Source organism: Mustelus asterias, chromosome 6, assembly GCF_964213995.1.
Source record: "Mustelus asterias chromosome 6, sMusAst1.hap1.1, whole genome shotgun sequence".
In the NCBI taxonomy this organism is placed as follows: domain Eukaryota; kingdom Metazoa; phylum Chordata; class Chondrichthyes; order Carcharhiniformes; family Triakidae; genus Mustelus; species Mustelus asterias.
In genome coordinates this window covers 6,349,670-6,373,150 of record NC_135806.1, presented here as the reverse complement: position 1 = coordinate 6,373,150, position 23,481 = coordinate 6,349,670, and the positions used below count along the sequence as shown (strand labels likewise).

Here is a 23,481-nt window from a genome sequence, read left to right as displayed (position 1 = left end):
GAGGTGACACTAGATTATATGTACTATAACATGTTTTAATCACATGCTTTAAATGTCTTTAATGTTTAAAATGTCTTCTATGGATTCCAGCTGTTTGCTTTTATTTTTTTCTGACTCCACACCCAGGCCTAACAAATCAAGCACAGTGAGCGTCGATCAGTTACCAGACTCACATAATCAAACACAGAACAGTTTCACACTACACAGGTCCACAGAGAGATTTGAAAACAAGGGTGAGAATTTTGAAATGAAAATGTTGTCTCTCGCCTGCACGGATTATTGAATGACAAATAGGAATGGGGGATCTGGCCATCTTGTTCCCCTAACCTTGAGCCAGGAGTGCTCGGTAAAATGATAGTCTGACAACTGCTGCAAACCCTGAGATCAGTCAACTCAACGTCAAGACAGACCGGGAGGCTTTCCCAACCAAAAGTGGTCAAAAGGACCCAGTCACATGCCAGCTAGGAAGCCACTCTGATTGGCCATATTCCTGGAGGAGTCATCACATGATCTATCACCTCCAACTTCCCCACCCCCACACTTTTGCCATTGGCTGCTGAACATGTCCATCCTCACCATGCATGAGCCACCCTAGCCAATCAGAAAGTGAATAGAATCATTATTACCCAATTAGATCATCCTCGGTCACCAATCAAGCAAGTTTTTTTGGCCTGTATCAAATATTTTTGTGATTAGCAAAGCTAAGTGTTGGAAGATTTTTTTTCGAACAGACAGATTTCTTAAGTGCCCCAATGTTGTTATTCCTAGTTGTGTTGGGTGGCACGGTGGCACAGTAGTTTGCACTGCTGCCTCACAGCGCCAGGGACCCGGGTTCGATTCCCAGACTTGTGTCACTGTCTGTGTGGAGTTTGCACATTCTCCCCATGTCTGTGTGGGTTTCCTCCAGTTTCCTCCCACAGTCCAAAGATGCGCAAGTTAGGTTGATTAGCCGTGCCAAATTACCCCTTAGTGTTAGGAGGATTAGCAGGGTAAATATGTGGGGTTACAGGGATAGGGCCTGGGTGGGATTGTGGTCAGTGCAGACTCGATGGGCCAAATGGCCTCCTTCTGCACTGTAGGGATTCCATGAGATCAGTCTTTAACCCCGTGGACTTCAGGGCAATCCTGTAGTGTTGGCATCCCTTTCTATGATGGCATCCTGCCTTGGGCATACGCTGCTGTTAGGAATGACAGGCGGTATCTCCCCTATTGGCACAGTTTTATTTACATCCCTGAGCTATTACTGACTTTCATTTGCCAGGCAGTATGAAGGGTTTGTGATATACCAGGAGGATGGGGCCTAGGTCTGGAGATAAATGGGAGCTAGTCCTTCCACACCAGGCCTTTCACAACTTCAGGACATCACAAAGCACTCGATGACCAATGAGGTCTTATTTACATTCGCTCACAGGATGTGGGTGTCGCTGACTAGGCTAGCATTTATTGTCCATCCATTTGGGCGGCGTTGTGGCACAGTGGTTCGCACTGCTGCCTCACAGCTCCAGGGACCCGGGTTCGATTCCAGTCTTGGATCACTGTCTGTGCGAAGTTTGTACATTCTCCCCATGTCTGTGTGGGCTTTCTCCAGGTGCTCCGGTTTCCTCCCACACTCCAGAGATGTGTAGGCGGATTGGCCATGCTAGATTGTCCCTTTGTATCCCAAAATGTCCAGGTGACATGGATTAGTCATGGGAAATATGTGGGGTTATGGGAATTTGGTGGGGGAGAGAGCCTGGGTAAGATGCTCTGTCAGAGAGCCGGTGCGTACCCAATGGGCTGAATGGTCTCTTCTGCACAGTAGGGATCCTATGATTCTATGATCCCAAATTTCCCTTGAGAAGGTGGTGGTGAGCTGCCTTCTTGAACCTCTGCAGTCCATATGGTGTAGGTACACCTACAATGCTGTTAGCGAGGGAGTTCCAGGGCTTTGACCCAGTGACAGTGAAGGAATGACTGATATATTTCCAAGTCAGGATGGTGAGTGGCGTTCCCATGTATCTGCTCTCCTTGTCCTTCTAGAAGGTAGAGGTTGTGGGGTTGGAAAGTGCCGTCAAAGCAACTTTGATAGGAATAGCAAGTACTTTGTTTTAAGTGCAACCATTGTTGTTGTGCAGGGCATGTGGGAGCCAGTCTGCGCACAGCGAAACAGCAATGTGGCCATCAAATAGTGCTTTGGTACAGAATTGGAGTATTCCTGAAAAAAGCCATTTTTGCCAAAGCTTTTCATCTTGCACTCATCAGGACAATCGCACGAATACCAATAACAGGGGCGCAGCAACTTTATATTGTAAGAGAGGAGAGTGCTAATTGGTTGGCAAGTGGACTCTGATTTGGTAGAAGCATTGCCATGGAGAATGCACTCGCTGATGGTGACTGACAGTTAACCGCCAAGCATTGTTTGAAAGTTTAAACCAGGAAGCTTGACTCTGATTGGTCAAGGCATTGCCCTGTGCCCTCTGACATTGATATTCTTGTGATTGCCCTGATGAGTGCAAGACAAAAAGCTTTGACAGAATATCTGTTTTCAGCAACATTGAATGTGATAATTACAAAGTTGGGTGGGAGGGTGAGCTGTGAGGAGGATACAGATATGCTTCAGTGTGATTTGGACAAGCTGAGTGAGTGGGAAAATACATGGCAAAGGCATTACAATGTGGATAAATGTGAGGTGATGCACTTTGGTGGAAAAAACAGGAAGGCAGATTATTATCTGCATGGCTGTATATTGAGAGAGGGGAATGTACATTGAAACCTGGGTATCCTCGTACACCAGTCACTGAAGATAAGCATGCATGTGTAGAAGGAATTAAAGAAGGTGAATGGTATGTTGGCTTTCATAGCGAGAGGATTCGAGTACAGGAGCAGGGATGTCTTGCTGCAATTATACTGGCCCTCGGTGAGGCCACACCTGGAATATTGTGTGCAGTTTGGTCTTCTTATCTGAGAAAGGTTGTTCCTGCTTTAGCGAGTGTGCAGCGAAGACTTACCAGACTGATTCCTGGGATGGTGAGCCTGACGTATGAGGAGAGATTGAGTCGGTTAGGATTGTATTTGCTGGAGTTCAGAAGAATGAAGGGGAACTCACCGGACCCTACATAATTTTAACAGGACTAGACAGGGTAGGAAGGATGTTCCCGATGGTGGGGCTGTCCAGAACCAGGGGTCACAGTTTAGGGATATGGGGTCAATCTTTTAGGACAGAGATGAGGAGAAATTTCTTCACCCAGAGAGAGAGTGGTCAGCCTGTGGAATTTGCTACCACAGAAAGTCATTAATGCCAAAACATTGAAAGTTTTCAAGAAGCAGTTAGATAAAGCACTTGAGGCGAGAGGGATCAAAGGATATGGAGGAAAGCAGGAACAGGTTACTGAGTTGGATGATCAGCCATGATCATAATGGATGGCGGAGCAGGCTCAAAGGGCCGAATGGCCTCCTCCTGCACCTATTTTCTATGTTTCTATGTTTCAGCCATGCTTTTTGGCCACATTGGTTGAGGGTTTAATAGTGGCCAAGATACCACAGGAAATCCCCCGGTCTCCTGTGAATAAGGCTGTGAGATACTTTACCTGCACTTCAGAGGATAGGTGGGAGCTCAGTTTTAAAACCTCATCGAGAGGTCGCGATGGCGATACTGGCACAGGGAGTGCTGAATAAATAGCTTCTACTGCTGTGTCTCCTTTGTTAGCATTCTCGTCTCTGAGTCAGAAGATTCTGAGTTTAAATCCCACTCAGAGACTTGAGCACACATACTTGGCGTGCTGTCCTTCAGGTGAAAGGTTAAACCAAGGCCCCAGCTAGCCTCTATGGCCAATATTTTGGGCGTCCTCTCTGGAGTCATCTTGGCGGCACGGTAGCACAGTGGTTAGCACTGCTGCTTCACAGCTCCAGGGTCCCGGGTTCGATTCCCAGCTCGGGTCACTGTCTGTGTGGAGTTTGCACATTCTCCTCGTGTCTGCGTGGGTTTCCTCCGGGTGCTCCGGTTTCCTCCCACAGTCCAAAGATGTGCGGGTTAGGTTGATTGGCCAGGTTAAAAATTGCCCCTTAGAGTCCTGAGATGCGTAGGTTAGAGGGATTAGCGGGTAAAATATGTGGGGGTAAGGCCTGGGTGGGATTGTGGTCGGTGCAGACTCGATGGGCCGAATGGCCTCCTTCTGCACTGTAGGGATTCTATGAGTCCTGGCCAATACTCATCCCACAATCAACATCACACAAACAGATTATCTGGGTCACTGTCACACTGCCGCTTGTGGGAGATTATTGTGCACAAATAGGCTGCTGGGTGTCACTATGTTAGAGTGGCCACCGGATTCATTTTCTGTTCCCGCCCTCCACGGATTTCATCGTGGGCATGATGGACAACTTGATGGAATTCCCAGTCTCAGGATGCGACTGGAAAATCCCACCACACGCTCCCCAAAAAGGTACCTCATTGGCTGCAAAGCTCTTTGCAATGTCCAGAGGCCGAGAAACGTGCTATATAAGTTCATAAGATATAGGAGCAGAATTAGGCCATTCGGCCCATCAAGTCCACTCCCCCATTCGATCGTGGCTGATATGCTCCTCATCCCCATTTTCCTGCCTTCTCCCCATAACCCTTCAACCCATTCCCAATTAAAAATCTGTCCAACTCCTCCTTAAATTTACTCACTGTCCCAGCATCCACCGCACTTTGGGGCAGCGAATTCCACAGATTCACAACCCTTTGGGAGAAGTAGTTTCTCCTCAACTCTGTTTTAAATTTGCTACCCCTTATCCTAAGACTATGACCTCTCGTCCTAGAATGCCCCACAAGAGGAAGCATCCGCTCCACGTCTACTTTATCCATACCTTTCATCATCTTGTATATCTCAATTTGATCTCCCCTCATTCTTCTAAATTCCAGAGCATATAATGCAAGTCTCTCTTTATAATTTTAAATTTTAACTGTCCTGGGCTTGAGACAATTCACACCTCTTGAGCCTGTGATTATCCCTCTCTCCACTCGCACTGTCTGTACCTGTAAAGACTCACATTCCGACCATTATCTTGCAATTGCATCTCTGTCTATATACGCCGTGTTTGTGAAACCTATCTCTCCACTCACCTGAGGAAGGAGCAACGCTCCAAAAGCTCGTGATTCCAAATAAACATGTTGCACTTTATCCTGGTGTTGTGAGACTTCTTACTATAATTTATAATTTTTTTTGCAAATGCCCAAAGTGATTTTGATCTGATTTATTATTGTCACATGTATTAACATACAGTGAAAAGTATTGTTTCTTGCGCGCTATACAGAGAGCATACTGTTCATAGAGAAGGAAAGGAGAGTGCAGAATGTAGTGTTACAGTCATAGCTAGGGTGTAGAGAAAGATCAGCTTAATGCGAGGTAGGTCCATTCAAAAGTCTGACAGCAGCAGGGAAGAAGCTGTTCTTGAGTCCGTTGCTATGTGACCCCAGACTTTTGTATCTTTTTCCTGACAGAAGAAGGTGGAAGAGAGAATGTCCGGGGTGCGTGGGGTCCTTAATTATGCTGGCTGCTTTGCCGAGGCAGCGGGAAGTGCAGACAGAGTCAATGGGTGGGAGGCTGGTTTGCGTGATGGATTGGGCTACATTCACGACCTTTTGTAGTTCCTTGCGGTCTTGGGCAGAGCAGGAGCCATACCAAGCTGTGATACAACCAGAAAGAATGCTTTCTATGGAGCATCTGTAAAAGTTGGCAAAAGTCGTAGCTGACATGCCAAATTTTCTGAGTCTTCTGAGAAAGTAGAGGTGTTGGTGGGCTTTCTTAACCATAGTGTCGGCATGGGGGGACCAGGACAAGTTGTTGATGATTTGGACACCTAAAAACTTGAAGCTCTCGACCCTTTCTACTTTGTTCTCATTGATGTAGACAGGGGCATGTCCTCCTTTACGCTTCCTGAAGCGTAGACCTGACCTCGTTTAAAGCTTCAATAAAGAAAATGGAAATAACAACACTATGTTTCAATTGTACAAAATGGGATGGAAACGTGAGGACGGCTGGATTTTCTTCAGATCTCCAACAGAGGTCGTCAACTGCACACTTCTGATGGTACAGCTGGTAAAAGGAGAGATTTACAACTCTCTTTGGGGAAGAGAAAAGTTGATGACGCCGGAGTGAAGCTCCACCTTATCCCTGATTTAACCCACTCTGAGCGTCATTCACTTCCTTTCTTCTCAGCAGCGTTGCTGAGTCAAAGGAGGCAAGTGTGGGGGGCAGAGGGAAGGAAGGTGGATTTCTGGTTGTTGAGGGGTTGTTTTGGGTGCTCCCTTACCAATGGAAATCTACTGAAACACACACAGAGGAAGTGGAGCTCGGGGTTTGTCATGTAGCCGGCTGGAGTTGCTGCGAGAAGGGACATCAGCGGAGCCAAGTCCAGTGGCTTTGGACAAGATGCGAGAAAGCAGCCCCCAGCTCCCCGGACACACCGTTACCCCTCTCCCCCCCTCTGTCCCCCAGCTTTTAAACTAACCGCAACTTCCAGGAAAGACAAGGTGAGCAAACTTTCCCGGTGAGAAACTTTTCAATGTTGCCTTTTTTTTTAAATGGACTAAATTACTGCACAGATACAAGAGGCAGGGTTCAGAAGCTCTCTCTCCCCCTCTGCACACACACAAACCATGTGTGTTCTTTACAAAGTAAAGATCGACTTGTTTCTCCCGCAGGATAGGCTTACAGCTTTATCCCCATGTTTAAATCTTTACCACCCCCTCATTGTTCTTTCTTAGGCTTAATGTTGCCCATCCCCCCTCCACTGACAATCTGACAAGTCATTGAATCACTAGGGAGACAGTGGCAGGCAGGGTCAGACACTGATCTCATGCCATTGGCAAGAGAGCGAGAGATAAGGAGGATTTAACACACACACAGTGAGTTGCTGTGATCTAGAATGCACAGCCTGAAACGTGTTGGAAGCAGATTCAATAGTAACTTTCACAAAGGAATTAAAAAAACTAGAGGGTGGGGGAATGAGTTAAAGTTTTAAAGTTTTTTTTTAATAGTCACTAGTAGGCTTACATTAACACTGCAAGAAATTACTGTGAAAATCCCCTGGTCGCCACACTCTGGCGCCTGTTCGGGTACACTGAGGGAGAATTTAGCACAGCCAATGCACCCTAACCAGCACGTCTTTCAGACTGTGGGATGAAACCGGAGCACCCGGAGGAAACCCACGCCGACACGGGGAGAATGTGCAGACTCCACACAGACAGTGACCCAAGCCGGGAATCAAACACGGGTCCCTGACGCTGTGAGGCAATAGTGCTAACCACTATGCTACCGTGCGAATTGCAGGCTCTATGGATAGGGCAGGTGAGTGAAGCTAATTGGATATAGCCCGGGGGTTTTAATTCTCCCCATGTCCTGATAGAGAAGTGTCAGCAGTGAATAGCACCCTTGACCCCATCATAGAATCCCAACAGTGCAGGAGGAAGCCATTCGGCCCATTGAGCCTGCACCGACCAGAATCCCACCCAGGCCCTACTTACCCTAGCCAGTCCCCTTGACACTAAGGGTCAATTTAGCACGGCCAATCCACCTAAACCGCACACACCTTTGGACCGTAGGAGGAAACCAGAGCACCCAGAGGAAACCCATGCAGACACAGGGAGAACGTGCAAACTCCACACAGTGACCTGAGGCCGGAATTGAAACCTGGGTCCCTGGCGCTGTGAGGCAGCAGTGCTAACACTTTGCCACTGTGCCACATCAGTTTAAAGGTTTGGGGTTCAAATCAAATCCCCAGGGATTTGAGCACTACCAGTACATTACTGAGAGGGGCTTTTCATAGAATCATAGAAACACTGCAGTACAGAAAGAGGCCATTCGGCCCATCGAGTCTGCACCGACCACAATCCCACCCAGACCCTACCCCCACATCCCTACATATTTACCCACGAATCCCTCTAATCTACGCATCTCAGGACACTAAGGGCAATTTTAGCATGGCCAATCAACCTAACCTGCACATCTTTGGACTGTGGGAGGAAACCGGAGCACCCGGAGGAAACCCACGCAGACACGAGGAGAATGTGCAAACTCCACACAGACAGTGACCCAAGCTGGGAATCGAACCCAGGTCCCTGGAGCTGTGAAGCAGCAGTGCTAACCACTGTGCTACCGTGTTATTTGATTTATTGTCACATGTATTGGGATACAGTGAAAAGTATTGTTTCTTGCACTCTATAAAGACAAAGCATACTGTTCATAGAATACATAGGGGAGAAGGAAAGGAGAGAGTGCAGAATGTAGTGTTACAGTCATAACTAGGGTGTAGAGAAAGATCAACTTAATATAAGTTAGGTCCATCCAAAAGTCTGACAGCAGCACCAAATCTGTAAGAGATTGAATTAGAGCATTGATAGAGGGTTTAAAATAGTTTTAAAAGTATAGAACGAGAGTAAAGGATAGACAGTGTGCTGGGGACAGCTTGCAAGAAGTTGCCTCACTCTGGTGTCATCTTGCATTGGCTGCTGCACTATCAGAGGTGTCGAATTCCGGAATGATGTTAAACACCCCTCCCTCACCCACCTTCTCAGACCTCCCGTGGCAGTGTTTTGAGAAGGGCAGATGATGTCTCTTCTCTACCCCCGCCCCCCGCCCCACCCGCTGGTGACCCAGCCAATATTTGTCTCTTAGCAAACTTCACAAAAATTGATTATCTGGTGGTGATCATGTTGCTGGTTGTGGGATCTTGCTGTGCACAGATTGGCTGCCCCAGTTCCTCCAGTACAACAGTGACTGCACTTCACAAAGCACCTCATTGGCCATGAAGTGCTTTGGGATGTCCTGAGATCATGAAAGGTGCTATATAAATGCAAGTCTTTCTAGCTGATATCAGGCATTGAATGAATGCCTTTAGCATTGTATGCTGCCCCAAGGGCTGGAGAGGGGGGGAGGAGGGGAGGGATGGTGGAGGGGAGGGATGGTGGAGGGGAGGGATGGTGGAGGGGAGGGATGGTGGAGGGGAGGGATGGTGGAGGGGAGGGATGGTGGAGGGGAGGGATGAAGTGCAGATTCACCGGGGGTTCTGTTCCTGAGTATTGTCCAGTGATGCCTGTTAGGGTATGTATATTACATGAATATCGGATCAGAACAGATTAGAGTCATTCTGATCATTTAAACAGCAATTTCAGAATGTTTGAGGTCTCTGACCATTCAATGGTTGTGACAGTTCCCAACACTGAAAGAGTGACTGATCTTTAAACCCTTTAAACTCCAGATAAAGAATGGCCACTTTTCTCATTAACTTCTCAATGGGGGCAGCACAGTGGTTAGCACTGCTGCCTCATAGCGCCAGGGACCCGCGTTCAATTTCAGCCTTGGGTGACTGTCTGCGTGGAGTGTGCACATTCTCCCCGTGTCTGCGTGGGTTTCCTCCGGGTGCTCCAGTTTCTTCCCACAGTCCAAAGATGTGTAAGTTAGGTGCATTGACTATACTAAATTACCTCTTGGTGTCCAAAGATATGTAGGTTGGGTGGGGTGGGGGGATTAGCTGGGTAAATACTTGTGGTTATAGGGATAGGGCCTGATTGTTGTTGGAGGATTGGTGCAGGCGTGATGGGCCAAATGGCCTCCTCCTGCACTGTAGCAATTCTATGAAATGCGGCACAACCTCAGAGGGAAGGGACGATCCTTTAAAACTGAGAAGAAGAGGAATTATTTCAGCCAGAAGGTGGTGAATCTGTGGAACTCATTGCCACAAAGGGCTGTAGAGGCCAGATCATTGAGTGTCTTTAAGACAGAGATCGATAAGTTCTTGATCAATAAGGGGATCAAGAGTTACGGGGAGAAGGCAGGAGAATGGGGATGAGAATCATATCAGCCATGATTGAATGGCAGAGCAGACTCGATGGCAGAATGGTCTAATTCTGCTCCAATGTCTTATGGTCTTATTGTCTCTCTTGTCTTTTGTCCTCACGCCGGGGGTTTGGCCGGACTATGAACAATCTTTCTCAACTGATTTCTACTCTCCGCTGTCCTCACTGTCTGTCCAATTGAGAGGCCAGTCCATAGTCTAACTTTATCCACCTCCACCCATGTCATCTTGGGTCTTCCTTCTGCATGTTTTCGGATGTTTTGCTTTGTATTACCTCCTTTTTCAAACATTGCACCCCTGTTTCAAATCACATGTCCAAAATATGCGAGCTTGCCTGGTATCACTGCCTCACACACTTCATAAGACCATTTTTCTCATCCCCATTCTCCTGTCTTTTCCCCATAATCCCTGATCCCCTTATTAATCAAGAACCTATCTATCTCTGTCTCAAAGACACTCAATGACCTGGCCTCCACAGCCTTCTCCGGCAAAGAGTTTCACAGATTTACCACTTTTCTGGCTGAAGAAATTCCTCCTCATCTCTGTTTTAAAGGATCGTCCCTTTAGCCTGAGGTTGTGCCCTCTGGTTCTAGTTTTTCCTACTAGTGAAAACATCCTCTCCATGTCCACTCTATCCAGGCCTCGCAGTATCCTGTAAGATTCAATAAGATCCCCCTCATCCTTCTAAACTCCAACGAGTACAGACCCAGAGTCCTCAACCATTCCTCATACGACAAGCTCTTCATTCCAGGGATCATTCTTGTGAACCTCCTCTGGACCCATTCCAAGGCCAGCACATCCTTCCTTAGATATGGGGCCCAAAACTGCTCACGATACTCCAAATGGGGTCTGACTAGAGCCTTGTACAGCCTTATACTCGCATTCAAACAATCCCCACTCACAGCAGCTTTCTTGAGCATCCACAGATCTGTCCGCTTGGCTGTCCTTGTCACACCTAATATTCGTCTGAGTCCTTTCATTTCAAATGTTCTTATTCAGGCTTTGTCATTCTTTTGGACAGTCCAGTTTTCACACAAGTCAGGATATAAACATAAAAATCATTGCCAGTTTCATTAGAAAGCTAAAGATTTTTGGAAGATAAAAATATAAGCCCCAATCAGTATCTGAGATCATATAATTGGGGAGATGATACATAATGACAACACCACTGCACTAGTAATCTAGAGGCCCCAGGGGCGGCATGGTGGCACAATGATTAGCACTGCATCCCCACAGCGCCAGGGACCCAGGTTTGATTCCTGGCTTAGGTCACTGTCTGTGCGGAGTCTACATGTTCTTCCTGTGTCTGCGTGGGTTTCCTCCGGGTGCTCCGGTTTCCTCCCACAGTCTGAAAGAAGGGGTAGGGCCTGGGTGGGATTGTGGTCGGTGCAGACTCGATGGGCCGAATGGCCTCCTTCTGCACTGTAGGGTTTCTATGATTTCTATGATTTCTATGATGTGCTGGTTAGGGTGCATTGACCCGAACAGGCGCCGGAGAGTGGCGACTAGGGGAGTTTCACAGTAACTTCATTGCAGTGTTAATTCATTGCCTTACTTGTGATTAATAAATAAATTTTACTTTAAACTTTAGGATAATGCTCTGGGAAACATGGGTTCAAATCCCATGACGGCAGCTGGTGGAATTTAAATCAAATCTGGAATTGAGAGCTCGTCTCAGTAATGGTGACCAGTTATCATCAATTGTGATAAAAACCATCTGGTTCACTGATGTCCTCTAGGGAAGGAAATCTGCCGTTCTTACCTGGTCTGGCTGACTCCAGATTGACAGCAATGTGGTTAGCTCTTAACTGTCCTCTGAAATGGCCTATAGCAAATTATTCAGTTCAAGGGTAATTACGGATGGGTAACAAATGCTGGCCTTGCCAGCGAGGTCCCACATCCCATGGAAGAATTTAAAATAGTCAATGTCTCTTATTTATTCCAAACCGACTGATGTTACAATCTTCAGATATGCACGAGTTAAGGTTCTTGGGTTCATTGCTACTGGACAACATTGTCAGTGGACTGTGTCTGCCTCTACCTTTGCTGCAGTGTCTAGCTGATTGATAGATAACTGGTTTACTGAAAAATCATCAAGTGTCGAATTGTGACAATGATATAAAAAACAAGTTGTTATCATTCACGTTATAGTTATGGACAATCGTTAAAATTAAAATTTTAGAGTTTTAAAAAAAGTTTATTTATCAGTGTCACAAGTCAGGCTTACATTAACACCGCAATGAAGTTACTGTGAAAATCCCCCAGTCGCCACTCTCCAGCTGTTCGGGGACACCGAGGGAGAATTTAGCACGGCCAATGCATCTAACCAGCACATCTTTCGGACTGTGGGAGGAAAATATAATTTAATTCATGAATGAATAAAATATATTAAATTGTACAAAGGAGTAATCTGGGTTGGGGGGTGTGGGGGGTTGACGCTAACAATAGACCAGGATATTATAATCTCTCACATGTCCCATGCACACTATCTCTACTTTTCCAGCAAACTGCTCAAGTTAAATCACGGTTGAGGTGACCTCGTGCTAATCCAATGGGTTGGCTTCTTTCATATGTGACAGATGTGAACGAACAGAATGTAGTTTTCTGTGGATGATAATCTATTTCTTGAAGCTTCTTGTAACATAGCAGGTAATGAAAGCATTCCATTATAATCTGTGAATGGGCTAAATTCTCTTGGCAAACTCCTGCAATTAATTGGTCCTAATCTTTAAACAAGTGTTTTATCTTTCACTCACTCACTCACTCTCACTCTCTCACTCTCACTCTCACTCACTCTCTCTCTCTCTCTCTCTCCTCTCACTCTCTCACTCTCTCTCCCACTCTCTCCTATACTCTTTTTCTCTTTCCCATCTTACTGTTTTCACTCCCAAGATTCTGCAGCCGGCCTTTCCCTATTTGAGATCAAACAACAAGGCCTTGACCTCTGACCCAGCTCTCTCTCTCTCTCGTCAGCAATGGATTAGTTGACTAACCAAAGGGATCTGTTATTTCCCTCCTGGGCACTAATCTTCATGCGGGGCTCGGGCCAATGAAACCTACCCCAAGATTATATGCATGAATGTAGTTAACAAACTCCGCTATCTCTCGGTTTGTGGGACACCAACTCTGTTAGTCACTTTGTTTTGTTCCAATTACTGGATCAGATATACTTTCTCCCATTCCGAAGGGGAGCTGTGAATTTGGCTGTTTCTCTTCACTCTCCTGGCCGCACTCTACCCTCCTTTAAATCAGGAATGTGGTAGAGAAGAGGAATATAATTTGTGTTTTAAATTTATTTATTAGTCACAAGTAGGCTTACATTAACACTGCAATGAAGTTACTGTGAAAACCCCCTAGTCGCCACACTCCGGCGCCTGTTCGGGTACAGTGAGGGAGAATTTAGCATGGCCAATGCACCTAACCAGCACATCTTTCGGGCTGTGGGAGGAAACTGGAGCACCCGGAGGAAACCCACACAGACATGGGGAGAATGTGTAAACTCCACACAGACAGTGACCCAAGCCAGGAATTGAACCCGGGTCCCTGGCGCTGTGAGGCAGCAGTGCTAACCACTGTGCCATTGTGCTGCCCATTACTCCGCCCAGCTTCAGCTCATCCCAAATCCCAATCCTGACTTGCCCAAATGCCATTCACCCACCACCCGCGCCCCCGTCCTCACTCACCTGGCTCCCATTCCCGAAACACACATTCTCATCCCTGATTTCCAATCCCTCCATGGCCTCACCCCCTCCCTATCTTTGTAATCTCCTCCAGCCTGACAAACCTTTCAGATATCCGGACTCCTCCATTCCCAACCTGTTGCTCATCCTCAATTTTAAACATTGCAGCAATGGCGGCCATGTCTTCAGCAGCCTTGGGCCTAAGCTCTTTCCTCTTTCTACCTCTCACACGGTGGCACAGTGGTTAGCACTGCTGCCTCACAGTGCCAGGGACCTGGGTTCAATTCCCAGCTTGGGTCACTGTGCGGAGTTTGCACGTTCTTCCCGAGGCTGTGTGGGTTTCCTCTGGGTGCTCCGGTTTCCTCCCACAGTCCAAAGGTGTGCGGGTTAGGTGGATTGGCCATGCTAAATTGCCCCTTAGCGTCAGGGTAAGTGCATGGGGTTATGGAGGTAGAGCCTGGGTGGGATTGTGGTTGGTGCAGACTCGATGGGCTGAATGGCCTCCTTCTGCACTGTAGGATGCTGTGATTCTAAACACTCTTGTTCCTCCTTTAGGATGCTCCTCAAAAGCCATCTGATTGGCCAATCTTTTGGTCACCTGCTTAATCTCTCCATTACTTGGCTTGGTGTCAAGTTTGATTTGATAAAATTCCCATGCAGCAGCTTGGGATATTCTACCATGATTAAAGGTGCTATCTATGTACAAGTTTGTTACTGTTACTAGTGACAGCTTGATATAAATATTCCCAATGTTAAACACTCAGAAAGCTTGAATTGTGACAAGTCACTTAATCATAGAATCCCTACAGTGCAGGAGGAGGCCATTTAGCCCATCAAGTCTGCACCAAACCACCTATTATTTAAACTTACCTAGGCCCTATCCCCAGAACTCCGCTAATTCCCCCTAACCTACACATTTTGGGACACTAAAAGTCAATTTAGCATGGCCAATCCACCTAACCCACACATCTTTGGAGTGTGGGGGGAAACCGGAGCACCCGGAGGAAACCCACGCAGACACGGGGAGAATGTGCAAACTCCACACAGACAGTGACCCAAGGCCAGGTTTGAACCTGAGTCTCTGTTGCTGTGAGGCAGCAGTGCTAACCACTGCGCCACTGTGCTGCCAGAGCCTTTCCCATTGGATAAGGCTTCATTTTACAACAACATTCTGTGGACAACTGATCGGGATGGATAAATTATTCATGGCTGAAGTGGGTGTGTTGGCCTCCAACACAGGTGGAGAAGGTGGTGAAGAAGGCATATGGTACGCTTGCCTTTATAGGACGGGGTATAGAGTATAAAAGCTGGAGTCTGATGATGCAGCTGTATAGAACGCTGGTTAGGCCACATTTGGAGTACTGCGTCCAGTTCTGGTCACCGCACTACCAGAAGGACGTGGAGGCATTAGAGAGAGTGCAGAGAAGGTTTACCAGGATGTTGTCTGGTATGGAGGGTCTTAGCTATGAGGAGAGATTGGGTAAACTGGGGTTGTTCTCCCTGGAAAGACGGAGAATGAGGGGAGATCTAATAGAGGTATACAAGATTATGAAGGGGATAGATAGGGTGAACGGTGGGAAGCCTTTTCCCAGATCAGAAGTGACGTTCACGAGGGGTCACGGGCTCAAGGTGAGAGGGGCGAAGTATAACTCAGATATTAGAGGGATGTTTTTTTACACAGAGGGTGGTGGGGGCCTGGAATGCGCTGCCAAGTAGGGTGGTGGAGGCAGGCACGCTGACATCGTTTAAGACTTACCTGGATAGTCACATGAGCAGCCTGGGAATGGAGGGATACAAACGATTGGTCTAGTTGGACCAAGGAGCGGCACAGGCTTGGAGGGCCGAAGGGCCTGTTTCCTGTGCTGTACTGTTCTTTGTTCTTTGACAAGGGGCTGGTTAGCTGTCGGCTTGTAACAAACATAAGCGGTTGTTTTATGTGCATTGCACAGGTCAGCTGACCAGTGGAGGAAATTGTGTCGTTGCTGCTTTGCTTGCCGTTGAAAGGGGAAGAGCTGTTGTGTACTGACAATACCTGCCAGAGTGTCTGCTTCTCTGCAATGAACTCTTCCCGCAGGACGTGGTAGCAAATCAGAGTGTGATAAGGCTCTGCTGAATATCGGGTATCGTACTCTCGGAGCACACTTTGTGAGCCTCTATAGTAAACACCATACAGAGTAGTTGGTCCACCACTTGTGTCAGTATCCAGGTAAACCAGGTGCGGTGATGCTATTGCCACCTTAGCTGAGATGGGCTAACCGTACACATTCGGGACTGAGCCTGGTGCAGTGACATATGATGCAGTGTTAAACCACAAAAGAGGGATTTGTTTTCATTCTTTCATGGGATACTGCCGAGATATTCCTAATTGCCATGTTGGGGCATTTCAGAGAGCAGTTAAGAGTCAACCACATTGCTGTGGGTCTCTAAACATAGAAGATAGGAGCAGGAGGAGGACATTCGGCCCTTCGAGCCTGCTCCACCATTCATTATGTTCGTGGCTGATCATCCAACTCAATAGCCTGATCCCGCCTTTCCCCCTAAATCCTTTGACCCTCTTCACCCCAAGTGCTATATTTAACTGCTTCTTGAAAGTATTCAATGTTTTGGCCTCAACTGCTTTCTGTGGCAGCGAATCCCAGTCTCTCTCTGGGTGAAGAAATTTGTCCTCAACTTGTCCTAAGCCATCTACCCTGTATGCTCAGACTGTGACCCCTTGTTCTGGACTCCCCCACCATCGGGCGCATCCTTCTTGCATCTACCCTTGTCCTGTTAGAATTTTATAAGTCTCTATGGGATCCCCCCTCATCCTTCTGAACTCCAGCGAACCCAATCCTAACCGACTCAATCTCTCCTCGTATGCCAGTCCCACCATCCCAGGAATCGGTCTGGTGAACCTTCTCTGCCCTCCCTCTTGAGCAAGAACGTCCGAAAGGACATTAGAGAAACAGATGGGTTTTTACGACAATCAATGATCATTATCGTGGTCACCATTACTGAGGCTCGATTTCACCTGCAGATTAGTTGAATTTGAATTCAAATGAGAAATTGGTGCATTTGATGGAGATTACGAGAAGCGGAATGAGAGTATCTGCTGCTGATTTACTGCAAGATGCTAAAAGAATAGTTATAGAAACTCTTTATCACTGGAGGTTGGAAGTGGGAAGAGGCAGTCATGGCGGTGCTGCTTTCAATGACCCGGTGGGGGATTAGAGAGAGGAGGGAGTGCCTGATAGTTAACAATAGTTTAAAGTTTATTTATTAGTGCCACAAGTAGGTTTACATTAACACTGCAATGAAGTTACTGTGAAAATTCCTCATTCGCCACACTCTGGTGTCTGTTCGGGTACACTGAGGGTAATTTAGCACGGCCAATGCACCCAACCAGCATGTCTTTCAGACTGGGAGGAAACCGGAGCACCCGGAGGAAACCCACGCAGACACGGGGAGAACGTGCAGACTCCACGCAGACAGTGACCCAAGCTGGGAATTGAACCCGGGTCCCTGGTGCTGTGAGACAGCAGTGCTAACCACCGTGCCACCATGCTGCCCACGGTTCTGATCATTCAAAGACCACCTAGACCATCAAAGCAAGTTGGTTAGCGAGTGAAAGTGGCTTTATGTTGTGTTGGCTAACGCAGTGGTTTCTGCTGGTGTGTATGTGTAGGTGTGTGATCTGGTAGGAGTACTCCATGCTTCTTTTAAGCATAGTTTCCAGTCAGTTGCACGTGATGTGTTTGTACTGGCCGCACATTTTTCCTGTCATAGGCAGAAATTCTCAACTGGAAATCTGTTAACAATAAGGACTGTGTTTTAGAATGAGATTAACTTGCACAAGGATGCTCTTCAGAAATGACTATCCACATGATTAAGTATTTTTTGTGGGTTTTATTAAATTGCAGTTTGCTTAGCTAGTTTGCTAAGCCTCCACAGTTTAAGTTTCTGAAGGATGTGCTGTGCATTTTAATTTTAATTTACTGTGAAAATGAGTTTTAAAAAAAACAGAATGTGAAGTTTGGTTTCCACTCGTCTCTCCTCACTAAACCAAATTGGCACAAGATGTTTCCACATGTGGCAGCGTCCAAAACTAGGGCCATAAATGTAAGATAAGTCAGTCCATGTCGAGTAATCCATCATCTGAAACCCCTCGGGGCTGGTGGTGTTTTATTTTTCAAATATTTTCTGGATCTACTGTGTGTACAGTAGACTGAGGCCTAATTGCATTACAATAGCCTGAGCCTAGGCGAGCTACACTCTACAAATACTGGGGCAGGGATTTTCCATCTCCGCCTGCCAACGGGCTTTTTTGGTGACCCCTGCAGAGGGTCCTGCCACGGGGCAGAAAATCCCGGCTCATAGTTTCTCCATTCACACACAATACACACTCATGCACAAACAATACACGTGCACACACACACACACGCACACACATATACACACCCACACACGCACACATAAATAACACCTTGCCTGTTAGCACTTATTACACCTGTAATACAAGGGCAGCACAGTGGTTAGCACTGCTGCTGCCTCACAGCACCAGAGACCCGGGTTCAATCCCCGGTTTGGGTCACTGTCTGTGTGGAGTCTGCACGTTCTCCCCGTGTCTGCGTGGGTTTCCTCCGGGTGCTCCGGTTTCCTCCCACGCTCCGCGGGTTAGGTTGATTGGTCATGCTAAATTGCCCTCCGATTGTGTGTGTCTGTGTGTGAGTGTGTGTCCTGCGATGGATTGACGTCCTGTCTTGAATGTACCCTGATTAGCGCCCAGAGTCTGCCGGGAATGGCTCCGACTCCCCGCGATTCTGAATTGGAGTGGGGGCTGAAGTGCAAGTGAAGTTTATTAACGTACAAATTAACTGCAATGCCGTTCATATAAAAGTCGGGTTTTTGGATGTGTTTGGTTTTCAGTTGTCCAAATAAAGGATATCCAATAGGGAATGCAGGAGAAACCTCTTCAACTCAGAGAGAATGTGGAACTCGCTCCCGTATGGAGCAGGTGAGGCGGATAACATAGACACGTTTCAGGGGAAGCTTGAAAAGTATTTGAGGGTGAAAAGGAATGGCAGGATAAGTTGATGGGATGAAGAGGTTGGGAACTTGTGTGGATCATATATACTAGCACAGACAAGCTGGGCTGAATGGCCTGTGCCTGTTCTGTGAATGTGTTCTGATCGCATGTAAAGAAATTCATATAAAATGTTAGCTTTTAAAAACCTGAGACACTGTGTTTCATGAACCTGACATATGACATTCTGGATGGTACAACTGAGTGAGTGTTAAAACTAGGAAAGTTTAAAATACCCAAAGTATAAATTCGGGTTTTGAAGGGTGAACACGTGTCTGAGGTTGGATAGAATTTCTGCCTGGGGAAAAGGCGACTAACACAGATGTATTGCTTCCATAAGCAGCGTAGAATGATGCAGAATATACAGAACAGAAACAGGCCTTTCTGCCCGAGCAGTCGATGCTGGTGTTTAAATACTCTCATCCCATCAGAGTAACCCGTCTATTCTTTTTGTGAATATCTAGTTCCACATTCGCCGCACTTGAAAATTGCCCTTTAAAACAAACCTGCCAAAGTCAATATTGGTCAGTTTGTACCGTTGGTTCCTGGAAGGTGTGACGTCAGTGATTACAAGGAAAGTGTCAAGTGCTGCAGGACCAAGATGAGTACACGCAGGGCTGATACAAATTGAATGGTGGGACAGGTTTGAGGGGCTGAATGGCCTCCTACCAAAACATTGAATGTATTCAAGAGGCGGCTGGATATAGCACTTGGGGCGAATGGGATCAAAGGTTATGGGGAGAAAGCAGGATTAGGCTATTGAGTTGGATGCCAGAAGAGAAAATGCTGGAAGATCTCAGCAGGTCTGGCAGCACCTGTCAGGAGAGAAAAGAGCTGACCCAAAGGGTCATCTGGACTGGAAACATCAGCTCTTTTCTCTCCTTACAGATGCTGCCAGACCTGCTGAGATCTTCCAGCATTTTCTCTTCTGGTTCCAGATTCCAGCATCCGCAGTAATTTGCTTTTATTTATTGAGTTGGATGATCAGCCATCATCGTGGTGAATGGCGGAACAGGCCCGAAGGCCTCCTCCTGCTCCAATCCTCTATGTTTCCTCTCCTCCCAATGTAACTGGAATCACTCGTGGGTGATTTTGATTAAGCTTTGAGAGTTTTCCTGTCCGTATCCTTTAACCCCTTTGTGTGTGGAAAAGCTGAGATCAGGCAGCGTATTAAAACATTTCCTGCCAACCTTCTGTACTTGAAACACTTGGGATTTTTGGTCAAACCTGATTTTTTTTTAAAAAAAGCTTTTCTCTCAATGTTTATTTACTAATTACTGAGAAACTGCAACTTCAGAAAATCTGGAACAGAAAATGGAGCAAAGCCAGTCAGCAGCGGACAGAGAGGAAGACTTGCATTGATATAACCCTGACCAGTCCCAAAGCGCTTTATAGCCAATGAAGATCATTTGAAATGTAGTCACCATTCTAATGTAGGAAGCGTAGCAGCCAATTTGTGCACAGCAAGATCCCACAAGCCGCTCAGTGAGAATGACCACATCATCTGCTTTTTTTTGTCATGTTGGTAGAGGGAATGGATTATTGACCAGGACTCCAGGACGAACTCCCCGGCTCCTCTCTAAACGAGAGACATGGGGTCCTTTTACATCCACCCGAGCCTGGGCCGGGATTTTCCTCTCCCCTTCAGGTTGGGTGAGCCTGGCGGCGAGAGCAGAGAATATGGCCAGAAGGCCTAAGTCGGGTTTCACGTTGACGTAAATGCAGGAAGCGATTGTCCCATTCGCTCCATCAGTGGCGGACCGCGTTACCCACCGTTCACTGTCGCTGCCCGGGGAGGTGGTGAGAACGTGTACGATAACGGCATTTAGGGGCACCTGGATGAATCATAGAATCCCTACAATGCAGAAGGAGGCCATTTGGCCCATCGAGTCTGCATCGACAACAATCCTACCTAGATCCTAGCCCCATAACTCTACATATTTACCCCGCTAATCCCCTCTAGCCTACGCATTCTGGGACACTAAGGGGCAATTTAGCACCTAACCCGCACATCTTTGGACCGTGGGAGGAAACCGGAGCACCCGGAGGAAACCCATGTAGACATGGGGGAGAACGTGCAAACTTCACACAGATAATGATCCAAGCCGGGAATTGAATACATGAATAGGATGGGAATGGAAGGATACGGACTCCGTAAGTGCATGCGGTTTTAGTTTAGGCAGGCATCATGATCAGCGCAGGCTTGGAGGGCCGAAGGGCCTGTTCCTGTGCTGTACTGTTCTTTGAGAACCTCGTTATAATAAATTGTCCTCTTATTATCGAACCCATACCCCGGAATCATCCCCACTGCGTCCACCATGGTGTGAAGGCATGATTCTAGCCAGTAGTACTCCCAGGGGAGCTCGGAGGTGAATGCAGCACTCGGATGGGGGGGAGAAGAGGACCATGCTGGGGGTGCTAATTTGATGCCAGGGTCACGCCAGGGGGTGCAACTGGGTGAGGATTGTCTCGCTGTGTGCTTGGGACATCTAAGTCATGGATTCATTGAGTTAATGGTGGGGTGGGTGATTTAGACACCGCCCGCCAACGATACAACATGGAACCCCCCCCCCCCCCCCCAACTCGCCCATTGCCTTTTTCTTCAGAGTCCGGCACCAATTTGGTGGAAAAAACCGCCATCGACAGCCTCTGCGCCGCTTTTCCCACCTGACATTGGCCTTGCCGATTTCGGAGAAAATCTCACCCCACATCTCATCTTAAATACGGTACCTCCAACCGTGCAGGGCTCCCCCAGGACCGCACTGGGAGTGGCAGCTTTGATTGTTCTCCAGGCCTAGAGTGGGAATTGAACCTGGAACCTTCTGATTCAGGGAAGGGTGTGATACCTCATGTCGGCACACAGAGGAGATAAACTGATCTTTCATCCCCTCGCCAGATTGGAAAATGATGAACAAGCAGTTTAATAGGAGGAGAGTGGAAGGATTAATTAGACCTTAGGGATGGGAGGAGGCCATTCAGCTCCTTGGGTTCGTTCTGTCATCGAATGAGATCATGGCTGATCTGTGATTTAACTCTATGTACCCACCATTCCCTTAATGGATCTAATCATAGAATCCCTACAATGCAGAATGAGGCCATTTGGCCCATCGAGTCTGCCTTGACTCTCCTACAGAGCATCTCACCTAGTTCCCAACCATGGCCACCTCCCCTTAACCCCACGCATTTAGCCCACTAATCCACCTCCCCATATTTGAACACTAAGGGGCAATTTAGCATGGCCAATGCACCTAACCAGCACATCTTTGGACTGTGGGAGGAAACCGGAGCACCCGGAGAAAACCCAAGCAGACAAGGGGAGAATGTGCAAACTCCACACAGACAGTGACCCAAGGCCGGAATTGAACCCGGGTCCCTGGCGCTGTGAGGCAGCAGCGCTCATCACTGTGCCACCGTGCCAGTGGTTTCGTTTACACAAATCTATCAATCCTGGATTTAAAATTAAAAATTGCTGTTGTATCAACTGCCATTTGTGGAAGAGAACTCCACAATCCTTGTGTGTCGGAGTGTTTCTTACTTTCACTCTGATGTTTATAGTCTCTGTCCCCCTAATCCTAGACTCCCCAACAAGTGGAAATGGTTGCTCTCGGTCTGTCTTCTCTGGTCCCCTTAGCTGGGAAGCTTTGAGGTTAATATAAGTGGTCAGTTTGTATCATATTCTCCGCCTCCTCCCCCTGCCCCGCACCCATCCACCCCACTTCACGTGCCCTATGAAGTGTGGGATCCCCCACTGTCATTGGTGAAATGTTGCAGACTCAGCCAGTTAGCCTGCTCGCTGGGGTGTGGTGTTGAGTGAGGAAATCCCAGTCTCTGCATGCTGCTGATCACGGGTTTCCTGGCTCAGGCTCATCCTGCAGCTGATGGGCACCCTACCAAGATCAACAATAATACAAAGAGCCACGGATGTTCAATATATTTGCCTTGGAGCACATTTAACTCCTTTTGACTTGGCCCAGGTTGTCTTTTGCCTTTGTTTTGCACTGGGAGATGGCTGATATTATTTTCATTACTACTGCAGTATCATTGAAACATGGAAACCCCACAGAAGGAGGCCATTCGGCCCATTGAGTCTGCACCGACAACAATCCCATCCCAGGCCCTATTCCCACAACCCCACATATTTACCCCGCTAATCCCTATAACCTACACATCCCAGGACACTTAAGGGGCAATTTACCATGGCCAATCAACCTGACCCGCACATCTTTGGACTTTGGAAGGAAACCGGAGCACCCGGAGCAAACCCACGCAGACACAGGGAGAACGTGCAAACTCCACACAGACAGTGACCCAAGCTGGGAATCGAACCTGGGTCCCTGCCGCTGTGAGGCAGCAGTGCTAACCACTGTGCCACCCTGCCATCCCTTCGTAGATCAGGGAGGTGCCTGAATATCCATGTTACACCTTGTGTCTGGCTCCCAAGTCCCATTCACCTATAACCCTGTGTTCGCCAGCCTACATTGGCTTCCAGTCTGGCAATGCCTTGATTTTTAAACCTCCTCATCCTTTTGTTCAAATCTTTCCATAGCCTCACCCCTCTCCATCCCCGTAACCTCCTCCAGCCCCGACAACCCTGTGAGATCTCCCCACTTCTCTGGTGCTGGCCTCTTGCACATTCCTGATTTTAATCTCTCCACCATTGTTGGCCGTGCCATCAGTTCCCTAGTCCCTTTGCTCTGAAATTCCCTCCCTGAAACTTTCCACCTCGCTGCCTCTTTCTAAGATCCTTTGAGATGCTTCATAAACCTATCTCTTTGACCAAGCTTTTTGTCACCTGACAGAGTCACAGAATCGTTACGGCGCAGAAGGAGGCCATTCGGCCCATCAGGTCTGTACCGGCTCTCCAAACGAGCATCATGACTTAATACCATTCCCCTGCCTATTCCCCCTGCACATTGATTCGAT

At 47.5% G+C, this 23,481-nt stretch overlaps 1 protein-coding gene across 4 annotated transcripts in view; it reads left to right on the top strand.

The window, feature by feature from the left end:
• The window catches only part of cemip2 (cell migration inducing hyaluronidase 2), a 107,167-nt gene that overhangs the window by 6,759 nt on the left and 76,927 nt on the right, over positions 1-23,481 (top strand). The window contains exon 1 of one of the 4 annotated variants that reach the window (XM_078213946.1): positions 6,166-6,493. The exons of 1 other annotated variant lie outside the window; for it this stretch is intronic. The gene's annotated coding sequence lies outside the window, so the exon portion shown is untranslated. Of the gene's footprint in view, positions 1-6,165; positions 6,494-12,353; positions 12,466-23,375; positions 23,405-23,481 lie in introns of those variants that run through there. 2 more of the 4 variants (XM_078213948.1, XM_078213949.1) reach the window with 2 other exon arrangements.